The 12879-nt window shown below is 43.6% G+C and overlaps 1 protein-coding gene across 1 annotated transcript in view; it reads right to left on the bottom strand.

Moving 5' to 3' along the window:
- The window catches only part of LOC144500271 (uncharacterized), a 116512-nt gene that overhangs the window by 60202 nt on the left and 43431 nt on the right, over positions 1-12879 (bottom strand). The gene's annotated exons all lie outside the window — the stretch shown is intronic.

Here is a 12879-nt window from a genome sequence, read left to right as displayed (position 1 = left end):
CCTATTCTCATACACACAGTATCCCTTTCGGTTTTGAATCTGCTTCACTTAAAAGAAGGCTGGGTCTGATCTGGATGTGTTTAAAAACAGGTGAACACCTGGTCATGTGACCTGGCCCACCTGTACAGGATCTATTTCTATCAAAGTCTACTCTGTTAAAAGCTCGAGGAAACCCTGATGCCACTGTCTCATGATCTCTAAAAGATTGAGTAAGCTGATCACACACAATTAAATCTGACCATGACAGAGGCACCGAGTGCAAAGGTATTCCTCCCTCAGCATGTTTAGGAATATGTGAGCAAATCCAACATTTAGAGATGTTGGCATTTCTAGCTTAAGTGTATGCCATGTACAGATAACATTAGTATGCAGTTCTCAATGGACTGCCTGTATCAAACATAGTCAATTCAACAACAAAAGAATAGAAAAGTTTAGTCATTTGATGATTATAAACTGACAATCTCTATACTCTCCATTATATCTCCCAGCTGCTGGTCAATAATAAGATAATTTATTTACAGATCCGCACAACAATCACGGCGCCTTTAATTTCAAGACTGGCACTTGACAATCAGTCTTGGGATTTGATTGTTGGCTGTCGCATTCCTTTGACCTCGGAGCTATCTTGGTATCTTCGCACAAATTCTGTAAACACAAACAAAGTGCCCCTTTGGCACTTAAGTTAGTATCACATTAATTGAATCATTTCTCTTTCCTCTCTTCTAATATTCCCCTGATTTCCTGGTGCCATGATTTGGTTTAATCTAGTAACTCTTCTGCAAATCCAAATTATCCCTGTTATCAGTAATGTGTCTCCAAGAGCCATGATGATTCCCTGTTCTATTGGATCATCCATCCACTGGGACGATTGCATTATTACTGGATTGCTCATTATAATGCAGTTTCAACTGTGTCCAGTGCCGCCATCACGGGCTATATTTTTCTTCAATTAGGGTACATGTTTGTCAAAGAGAACAAAGAACAATACAGCACAGGAACAGGCCCTTCGGCCGTCCAAGCCCGTGCCGCTCCCTGGTCCAAACTAAACCATTCTTTTGTATCCCTCCATTCCCACTCCGTTCATATGGCTATCTAGATTAGTTTTAAATGTTCCCAGTGTGTCCGCCTCCACCACCTTGCCTGGCAGCGCATTCCAGGCCCCCACCACCCTCTGTGTAAAATATGTCCTTCTGATATCTGTGTTAAACCTCCCCCCCCTTCACCTTGAACCTATGACCCCTCGTGAACGTCACCACCAGCCTGGGGAAAAGCTTCCCACCATTCACCCTATCTATGCCTTTCATAATTTTATACACCTCTATTAAGTCTCCCCTCATCCTCCGTCTTTCCAGGGAGAACAACCCCAGTTTACCCAATCTCTCCTCATAACTGAGCCCCTCCATATCAGGCAACATCCTGGTAAACCTCCTCTGTACTCTCTCCAAAGCCTCCATGTCCTTCTGGTAGTGTGGTGACCAGAACTGGATGGCAGTATTCCAAATGCGGTCGAACCAACGTTCTATACATCTGCAACATCAGACCCCAACTTTTATACTCTATGCCCCGTCCTATAAAGGCAAGCATGCCATATGCCTTCTTCACCACCTTCTCCACCTGTGACGTCACCTTCAAGGATCTGTGGACTTGCACACCCAGGTCCCTCTGCGTATCTACACCCTTTATGGTTCTGCCATTTATCGTATAGCTCCTCCCTACATTATTTCTACCAAAATGCATCACTTCGCATTTATCAGGATTGAACTCCATCTGCCATTTCTTTGCCCAAATTTCCAGCGTATCTATATCCTTCTGTAGCTTAGAACCACAGAACCATAGAAAATTACAGCTCAGAAACAGGCCTTTTGGCCCTTCTTGTCTGTGCCAAACCATTTTATGCCTAGTCCCACTGACCTGCACTTGGACCATATCCCTCCACACCCCTCTCATCCATGAACCCGTCCAAGTTTTTCTTAAATGTTAAAAGTGACCCCGCATTTGCCACTTTATCTGGCAGCTCATTCCACACTCCCACCACTCTCTGCGTGAAGAAGCCCCCCCTAATATTCCCTTTAAACTTTTCTCCTTTCACCCTTAACCCATGCCCTCTGGTTTTTTTCTCCCCTAGCCTCAGCGGAAAAAGCCTGCTTGCATTCACTCTATCTATACCCATCAAAATCTTATACACCTCTATCAAATCTCCCCTCAATCTTCTACGCTCCAGGGAATAAAGTCCCAACCTATTCAATCTCTCTCTGTAACTCAGCTTCTCAAGTCCCGGCAACATCCTTGTGAACCTTCTCTGCACTCTTTCAATCTTATTTACATCCTTCCTGTAACTAGGTGACCAAAACTGTACACAATACTCCAAATTCAGCCTCACCAATGGCCTTATATAACCTTATCATAACACTCCAACTTTTATACTCGATACTCCGATTTATAAAGGCCAATGTACCAAAGGCACTCTTTACGACCCTATCCACCTGTGACGTCACTTTTAGGGAACTCTGTACCTGTATTCCCAGATCCCTCTGTTCAACTGCACTCTTCAGAGTCCTACCATTTACCCTGTACGTTCTTCTTTGGTTTGTCCTTCCAAAGCATTCTGACAATGCTCCTCACTATCTGCAAGTCCTGCCAATTTTGTGTCATCCGCAAACTTACTGATCACCCCAGTTACACCTTCTTCCAGATCGTTTATATAAATCACAAACAGCAGAGGTCCCAATACAGAGCCCTGCGGAACACCACTAGTCACAGGCCTCCAGCCGGAAAAAGACCCTTCCACTACCACCCTCTGTCTTCTGTGACCAAGCCAGTTCTCCACCCATCTAGCCACCTCCCCCTTTATCCCATGAGATAAAGGGGTCTGTCCTGTGACAATCACGCTATAAGGCCCTTCCCATTGGACTCCAGCCCTTTTTTTCTATCTGTCATGAGTTTTACCATTACCTTATCCCCTGGTGTAGGTAATTTAGGTCTCATCCAATCTCCATGCTGCTGGTGAATGGTTACTTGCTTTTTGAGAGAATGCAAATAGTCTATTAAATCTCTCACACACTGAAACACTGCTTCTCGGCCAACTTCAAGTTCTCCTCCCCTGTTATTACATCCTCTGGGGGGCGCATTGGCCTACCAGTCATCAGTTCAAAAGGGTTAATCCTGTTCCTAGAGCAGGAGTAACTCTCTGTTGCAGCAATATTGCAGGCAAAGCCTGTACCCAATTGTTTCCTCCTTCTAAAATGGCTTTGGCAAAATTATTCTTCAGTGTCCGATTCATTCGTTCTACCATTCACAGCGTCAGGGACCCGGGTTCAATTCTGGCCTCGGGGGGTGTGTGTGTGTTTCCTCGAAGCTGTGTGGGTTATGTTGATTGGCGATGCTAAAGTGACCTTTAGTGTCAGGGGGATTGTGGTCGGTGAAGATTCGATGGGCGGAATGGCCTCCTTCTGCACTGTAGAGATTCTAAATTCATTCCTGAGCTCTGTGGGTGATATGGAATGTGAAACCTTTGTCTTGTTCCTAACACTTGGCAGACTTCTCTTAAAATTGTTCCTATGAAATGAGTTCCCTGGTCGGAGTCTAACTGATGAAGCACTCCCCACCTCGGCATTATTTTATTCGCCAATATCAAAGCTACAGTTTTGGCTTTCCATAGGAATGCTTCAACCCATCGAGTAAACTGACTAATTACTGAACAATAGGTCTTCCCCTTTTGCTCTAGGTAATGGTCCCGTGAAATCTACTTGTAAATATTCCCAGGGTCCTTTATGCCTCGGCTGGTTTCCCATCTTAACCCTGCAGTGATGGATTGGTTCCACCAGGGCGCACTGTAAGCATCTCTGACAGAATTTTGCTATGTCTTCTCCCATACCTTTCTCCCACCAACAATTCCCAACCAAATTGACCATCTTATGGGGTGGCACAGTGGTTAGCACTGCTGCTTCACAGCTCCAGGGACCTGGATTCAATTCCCAGCTTGGGTCACTGTCTGTGTGGAGTTTGCACATTCTCCCCGTGTCGGTGTGGGTTTCCTCCGGGTGCTCCAGTTTCCTCCCACAGTCCAAAGACGTGCAGGTGTTAGGTTGATTGGCTATGCTAAAAAAAAAATTGCCCTTAGTGTCCTGAGATGCGTAGGTTAGAGGGATTAGTGGGTAAAATATGTAGGGATATGGGTGGGATTCTGGTCGGTGCAGACTCGATGGGCTGAATGGCCTCTTTCTGTACTGTAGGGATTCTATGATTCCTATCTCTGCTTGTTGAACTAATCCATGGTATACCTTTAACAAGGTTTGCTGTACTGCTTGTGATGCTATTATTTTCCCTTCTCTTCTCCATACGCCATCTTGACCTCTTTGTCCCTCGTTTTTCCCCACTTCGGCTTTTCTTCCTCTGATGCTTGTTCCTGGATCTGCTTCACATTAATGTCTGTAATATAACTAACTTGTAATGCTGCCAAACCTGCTGTTTGTGTCCCTTTCAAATTCTGTTCTAACAAATCTTTCGCTGCTTTGTCAGCTTGACTGCTTCCCTTCTGTGCTTGACTCTTATGTGCCTGCACTTCGATTACAGCTGCTTCTAAGGGACTGCAAGCTGCTTGAATTAGATCTTTGACCAAATTCTCATGTTGTACATGTCCACTGCTTGTTGTAATGAAACCATGTCTGCTCCAGACTGTCATATAATCATGCACTACCCCAAAAGCATATCGACTGTATAGACATCAACTCATTTCCCTTTGCTCCATTCTAAAGCTTTAGTTAAAGCTAACAACTCTGCTACTTGTGCTGAATTACTCCCTGGGATTTATTCTCCTGTAATCACTGTTCCTTCGCCATTTAGCGCTGCCCAATGCAGTGCGGGGTTCTCCCTTTTATTTTCTAGCTCCATTTACATGAAGTTAATCACTCCTTCACCTGTGAGTGACTCTGCTGCTAAACCTTCACTTCTCCCTCATTCACGCTGCGTTCCTTGCACTGTCAATCCTGCTACAGGATTTTCCCTTACATCTTTGCTGATTTCTCCATGTTTATTTGGAATCACAAGCTTTCGGAGTGCTGCTCCTTCATCAGATGACTCCTGACTCACCTGGTGAAGGAGCAGTGCTTCGAAAGCTTGTGATACCAAATAAACCTGTTGGACTTTAACCTGGTGTTCTGAGACTTCTTACTGTGCCCACCCCAGTCCAACGCCAGCATCTCCACATCACGATTTCTACATGCCTGTCCCCTGGCAAGAGATTTGTTTCCCATTTTGAACTTTGTCCATCAGAAACTCCTTTCAATCTCCCAGCTTCTAAAAGCTGGACGATTGTGTGAGGACTGTGGAGAATTATTTTTCCCATCTGGGTGTGAGTGGCCCTGAAGCACTTACTACCCATGAGGCATATGGTAGTGCTCTCACACATCGAAGCATACCCCTGGCAGCTGAATATAATTGGGCGGAGTAGTACTCCACCGGTCTTCACCTATCCCCATGTTGTTGGGCTATGTGGTAAACCACTGTTAGCTTATTGCCTGTGTGTGACATACCTGGACACGTCCTTGCCCGGGACTCCTACCCCCCTGGTCCAGGTATAAAGGTGACTGCTCCCCACCCCCTGCCTCAGTCTCTGGACCAGTTCATCGGCATGGGTGCGCTCCAAGTCTTTTGCTAATAAAAGCCTATTTGTTCTTGCATACAAACTAGTCTTTGCTTGATTGATGGTGCATCAGGCTACTACTGCAGCTTGTATTCCATCATTTTCCTGACAGAAAATGTGAAACGGTTTAGTGAGATCTGGTAATCCTAACGCAGGAGCTTTTACCATAGCTTGCTTTAAATCAGAGCCTGTGCTTCCTTCTCTCCCCATTCTATTCTCTTGCTGCGAGCCCTTCCTCCATTAATCAAATCCTGTAAAGGGTTTTGCAAACACTGCATAATTTTCCACAAAATTCCTGCAATAATTAAAACGTCCTAACCCTCGTCTCACCCCTTTTACGGTAAGTGGTCTTTGCACGCAAAGCATAGCTTGCTTTCTTCTGGAATCTTTTTTACCATGGGATATAACATGTCCCTGGCAGGCCACCTGTTCCTGCCCCAACTGAGCTTTGCTGGGATTTAGCTTAAGACGGGCTTCCTGAATTGCTTGAATCAGTGTGTGCGGCTAAGCAGTGTGTTATTGAACTGTCTGATACGATCAAAATGTCAAAAAATGGTTGTCCCTGCACAATCCAAGGGTTCTACTATCTGTGCCATGTATTTGTGAAAAATTGCTGGACTGTTTTGGACTCATCTGCCACAGGGATTCCATGTGTATTGCTGACTCCCAACTGTAAATGCAAACTTATATTGATGTTCCTCAGCTACAAGAATTGACCAAAATCCATTAGCTATGTCTAGTACTGTTAATATCTGTACTGCTCTGTTCCAATGGTGTTCAGGATGCTAGCAGCATTCGCCACAATGGGGGGCTCTTGCATCATGTAGCAATTCAAAGTTGTGTAATTGATAGCTAATTGATAACTGCCATCTGGCTTTCTTACTGGCCAAACAGGTGAATTAGTCTTAAGAGATCTTGATTACTACTTGTTGCTTTTTTAAAATCTGCAATGATGTTTTCAACTACCTCCACCACTTCTGGTTTGAAAGGATGTTGCCTGTATGGAGGGTAAACATTTCCGGGAATTGTTATCGAAGAGACATCTAAATACACACAATCCTGTTTGTGTTCAGCCCAAACCTGAGGATACTATGCAGCCAAATTTCCCCATATTGTTCCATTCTCCCGATTTTGTCAAAGTATTACTATCCTAGAGATATTGCAATCCTTCTTCTGACCCCATCAATTTCGCTTGGACAACTTCTGCCACCTTATGTTACCTGCCTTGGCATCGATTATAGCTCCCAGTTGTCCCAACAGATCAGTCACTAAAATACTTCCTTCTTCTGTTGAACATATCAGAATCTGAAACGGTTCCCCTTTATCCTCAATCTCCAGTATAGTAGGTTCACGCAATAACACAGTCTTAATTCCCCCAGTTACTGCTTGCAACTGTATGGTCTGATCAGTTGTGGGCAAATTTAAATCTGTTATAGATACAAATGTCCCGATGTCTACCAACATGATGCAGTTCTGGCTTTCTAACACTGCTTTTACATACATTCGGGGATCTCTGCCTGTAGTCTCGAGCTGCTAATTGTCATTTCTGACCCAACAACTTCTGCATCTCAGTACTTGCTGTGTTCCTACGGGGTTTTAGGGTTGAGTCTCAGAGGATGACTTTGCCCTCTGTTGGGACCCTATCCTTCCTCATCTCTTTCTCCCCCCCCACCCCCACCCCCACCCCTTTTGCCCAGCAGTTTTTCATATCATGACCTATCTTATGACAATTGCTGCATTGCTTTTTAATGCCAAAACATTGAATGTATTCAAGAGGCGGCTGGATATAGCACTTGGGACAAATGGGATCAAAGGTTATGGGGAGAAAGCAGGATTAGGCTATAGAGTTGGACGACCAGCCATGATGATGATGAATGGTGAAGCAGGCTCAAAGGGCCAAATGGCCTCCTCCTGCTCTTATCTTCTATGTTTCTACATTTCCCTGGTTATTTTCTGTGGATTTGCTTTGGCAATCCCTGACAACATGCTCTTCTTTCCGCAAATGCAATACACGTTCTAGGTTTAGGTTGTGACTGATCAATCTGTACTGGAGTCATTTTGGGATTTTTCTGGCGATTGGATTCTGTTTTCATAACATCCTGATAAATTATTCCCTTTTGGAATACCCATATCTATGATTCAAGTCCGAGTCTAAACCTCTCTCTGAGCAAGCCCAAAAATATATGGTCATTCCTTGTTGGATTTTTGATACCTCCATTATTTACATAAGCCCTGAATTTTCTTTCTCCGTTTCTTCTAGATTCTTTGGGATCTAAGTCACCTTAGTCCAAATGGCATGTCCTTTACTTATAGCTCACCCTATTGCCCATATCTTTGTTTCTTACCATCATCTGTGGCAAATATCCAACCTCTCCATTTTAAAGGCTCGGGTAACATTTGCCACACTGGTCCAGCTAACTTTCCCGTCATTAAAATTCTTACGTCATCCAAAATCAAATTATGAACCTCTCTTAACTCATCCATCTTCTCCCAAAAAGCTGAATTTTGGTGATGACACAAAGGACCCAACTTATCCATAAGCATCTGCTTCTCAGTCACCATTAATGGCACTTCCTCAGTAGATATAATGGTTGTTCCTCTCCCTCTACCAGAGGATTTTATTGTAGTATGGGCGAACCCACCTTACTGCTATTAGGGGGATTTCCTTCTCCCCGAGTTACCCTTTCTGATAAGTCTTCCCTAACTATTTCCTCCTCGTCTGACTGCTCTGGGAGTGGGGGATACAATGGATTTGTTACCATCCTCCCAGTGGGCACACTTTGAATCTTTCTGGGCAGCTTTTGCTGTGGCTAACTGCCTCTTTCTGGAGGTGATTTCTCATCATAGCAGTGAGAATCACCGCAGCCATTTCTGGTTTTCACTTAGTCTGGCCTTTCCACCAGGCTTTTTGTTTGGATTCAGAAGCTTCTATTGTTTTCCTAATTAATTTAGTGCTCTGTTACTATAATTTGTATTAATGAACTATCCCTTCCCCATTTCAAATTTGCACTTTCTGCCATATTCCACAAGACGCGCTAGACCTTCCACTCTCACTCTTTTTCAATTTCGTATAAGACTTTTTCTGTCTAATTTCTATCTACTTTCTCTTTTGATTCCTCAGATTCCTCTCAGGGAATTTCTCTTGGTCAGAGCCCTCAGCTCCCTGCTGCAAGCAACCCTTGCCTCCTAATCTCTCCTTACGGGGGGGGGGGGGGGGACGTTACTGAGTTTTCCACCCCAATAACTCAAAAATGTCACAACTCTTCCACCCCACATGGAGCACTTCTAACCCCCAGGCTGACTGTCGGCCCCTCCAATTGGTTCTAGCCTCTTGCATTAACTGATGCGCGGCACTATGGCTCAGCTAATCAAAACGTACCAGGAGTCCATCCCTGGCCTTTTGGATTAAGCGCACGCAGCACTCATGTCTTATCCTACCATGCAGCTCGGCTAACTGCCCAGTAGCAAAATCCCATTATCGCGCCCCCCTGCTTTAAGCGCAGTTTCTTTACTAAGCGACACTACCTTCACAACTCCTAACACTCTTTTGGATAGGTCAACTTAATGCGTTACTCCTTTTAACTAACTCACTCTTTCTTTCTTAGGAGGCACGTCTCGCTGTCAGACTCTGGTGACTCTATCCCTTTGCTCGTCACCAAAAGCTGGGTATCGTTAGAAATTTCAGACAAGACTCACAAAGCCAGTGTCTCAGTTTAAAGATGTAACCTTTATTTTAACCAGCAGCCACTAGGAGAAATCAAAGGTTCTGGGCAGCTCCTGAGATAGAGCAGCTAAACCTCTCCAATGAATTCAACATATACAGTTCAAAACAAATCAATTATGGACTTTATTAACATTCTGTATACCTTAGTAACCAGATGCTAGCCTCAAAGTTAACATTCCCACAAATTTCCCTCCAGGTCACTGTCAAGTCAGGCTAACACATGATCCCACGTCCAGGCATGCATCCTTCTTATCTGGACAGTGAATAAACTCTATTCATGAAGTTTGATTAAGTGTTCTGAATGTTCTTACCATTAGAAACTCTGCTGATGAAGCTTGCATATTTCTAAGGTTTCAATATTCCCTTAGAATATGGCTTTGTCCTAATGCCCTTTACCATGATGCTTTGCAGCAATCTGCCTTTGGCTAAAGTGAGCAATGATTCTTAAAAATACATTAATTAATACATTCAAAATAGCAGTATGTGTGTTTTAAATCATAATCGCTTGTTTAAATCTCTTAACTGCATTTCATATGCATGTAAACTGCTTTCTTGTTAGCTGTTTTAAAATCATTTAACTCGGTGTTGGTAGTTCTGTCAGTGTCTTAATGTCTAATGGTTTAAAAATGTTTACTAACCTATTAGGTTTTCTTCCCCTTACACGTTATCATCAGTAGATGCTTAATTCTAGATATTTTCAAAAATTGAATTTTCACCGTCTGACATGGTGGGATTTGAATCCAGCTCCCCAGCGTCTCTGGTTACTAATTCAGAGACAATACCACTCGGCCACTGCTTCCCCTTGATAGTTACAGTTCATCCAATCCATTCTCAAAAAAAAAGAGTCTCAATGGAAGGATTCAAGGCAGCAATTCACCACCACCTTCCCAAGGACAATTAAGGATGAGAAATAGATGTTTGCAGTCAGGGATGTCTAGATCCCATGAAGAAACGATTTTAACAAAAACCTGAACAGAGTAGCTGGAGCTGGACAGATGGAGTCTCTGAGGGGTTTGGGGAGTGAGTGGGAAAGTGGATTTGTAGCTGAAGGTCAGCCATGATCATATTGAATGGTGGAGCAGACTCGATGGGCTAAAGGGTAGTTTAAATAATGATATTGGCATTGAAAGAAGGGAGAATCTGCCAGCAGGGAGGCACAAAGGGATGGCAAGTGGTCAGCATTTTAAATGGGCATCAGAAAATGTGAGGTGTTGACCAAACAGTCCCCTCGAGCCTGTTCCACAATTCACAGTCATGACCAATCTTCTGCCCATAACTCTGCTTTACCGCCTGTTGCCCATATCCTTCAATTCCGCAGGAGACCAAAATCTGTCTATCCCAGCCTTCAATATGTTCAACAATGGGAGCATCCAAAACTCTGGGATAGGGAATTTCCCAAGATTTGCAATCCTGGTGAAGGAATCTCCCCTATCTCAGCCCTAAATGATCATTTCTTTAACCAGGAAACTATAAGCCCATTTTGGATTCCCCTAGCCACAGAAACAACCTCTTCAGTGTCTTCCCAGTCAATCCCCTTCAGAAGCTTGTATGCTTCAATTAGGTCACCTTTCATTCTCAACTCCAGGCAGTATCAGCCCAATTTACTCACTCAGTGGGTTTCCTCCGGGTGCTCCGGTTTCCTTCCACTGTCTGAAAGACATGCTGATTCGATGCATTGACCCGAACAGGCGTTGGAGTGTGGCGACTAGGGGAATTTCACAGTAACTTCATTGCAGTGTTAATGTAAGCCTTGTGACTAATAAATAAATAAAACAAACAAAACACAAAACTTTTATCCCAAGTAGTAATTGAATGAACATTCACCATATCACCTCCAATGCAAGTATATCTTTCATACAGATGGTGACCAAAACTGCACACACTACTCCAGGCATCATACCAGAGCCCAATACAATTCTAGCAAAACTTCCTTATTTTTGTACTCCAATCCCATTGCAATAAAGGCCAATGTGCCACTTACCTGCCTAATCACTTGCTGCACTTTTACAAGGAACAGAAAGTTAGCATGTTTGAGTACACCTAAATCCCACTGAACACCAAGTTTTACATCTTAAAATATACTGCTTTTCTACTCTTATTTGCTACTTCTACTCTTACAACCCCACAGTCCCTCATATTATAGTCTATCTGCCACCTTATTGCTCATTCACTTAACCTGTCTCTATCACTTTTTGTCTTCCTCACAGCTTACAAAATTAGATGGGAATGTATCATTAGCAAATTTGGATACATTTCTTTGGTCCCCTTCATCCAAGTCATTAATATAGATTTGTAAATAGTTGAGGCCCCACTAGTCACAGCCTGCTGTAAAAATAAGAATTCCTGTGTAAGTTTGCTTAAAAGAATGCCCGAGATTCAGCGTGGAAAATGTATTGATGGAAAGAGCTCAATGTAGTTGTTTACATTTGACACATGCAGGTGCCTCATAACTCGGTGGTCGCACAACCATTTGCAAGTAAGGCCTTGAAGCAACAACAGATGGAAGGCCAAACATCCTGTGGATAAACAACTATTCGTAGGAGGGTCATGTGAGAAAACAAAACTATATGGATTAAGTACAGTTGGATATGGGCCAAAGACCGATCAAAAACCCTGGAGGTCAAGTGACTCAGAAGGCTCAGGCAAAAAAAGGTGGTTGCTATACAGTCAAAGTATAAAGCCCGGTAAAAGACCCTCACTGGTGCGGTATCAACAGGAGAAGGACCACTAAAAGCAGGATCTGTCTTTGTCAGATCAGATCCAATCCACATTCAACCTGACAGATAACCACATGCTTTAAATCACTATTGAAGTTCAATGTTTTGGAAATAAAGTTGTTGGATTTGTAATGAAATTGTGTCAGTTGTGATTCTCAATCTCTCAGATGTGGGACATGGCCGTCACAGGCTGGCCGGATCTTGTACTTACAATTTAAGTACCCTACTCTTTGCTAACTGTCCATTTAACCAATCCTCCATCCATGCCAACGTCATTCTCATTCCAGGAGCCCTTGTGTTGCGTATTAAGCTTTTTTAAAAATTCTTTCATGGGATGGGGGCATTGTGGACAAGGCCAGCATTTGTTATCCATTCATAATTGTCTACAATGCCAGTGAGGTGAGGGGCCAAGCAGGCTTGAAAAGGGCCAAGTGGCCAACTCGTGCCCCTAATTCATATGAGAGCATGTATGCAACCTCTTCGAAGGCTGCCCTTAAAAAGATTAGTACGGTAGTCTCAGTGCCGGCAAGCGTGGGCTCGAGACCTCCATTTGGAACCAACACTGGGGCCTCACATCTGCAGCAAGATTCAGGCCTGTACAGTATCTATTATGATGTGGAGATGCCGGCGTTGGACTGGGGTGAACACAGTAAAAGTTTTAACAACACCAGGTTAAAGTCCAACAGGTTTATTTGGTAGCAAATACCATTAGCTTTCCCGAAAGCTAATGGTATTTGCTACCAAATAAACCTGGTGTTGTTAAAACTCTTACAGTATCTATTAGCCATATTCCACCA

The sequence above is a fragment of the Mustelus asterias genome, chromosome 1 (genome assembly GCF_964213995.1).
Source record: "Mustelus asterias chromosome 1, sMusAst1.hap1.1, whole genome shotgun sequence".
NCBI lineage: Eukaryota > Metazoa > Chordata > Chondrichthyes > Carcharhiniformes > Triakidae > Mustelus > Mustelus asterias.
Note: the sequence above shows the minus strand (reverse complement) of the source record. Positions and strands in the feature narration are given on the sequence as shown.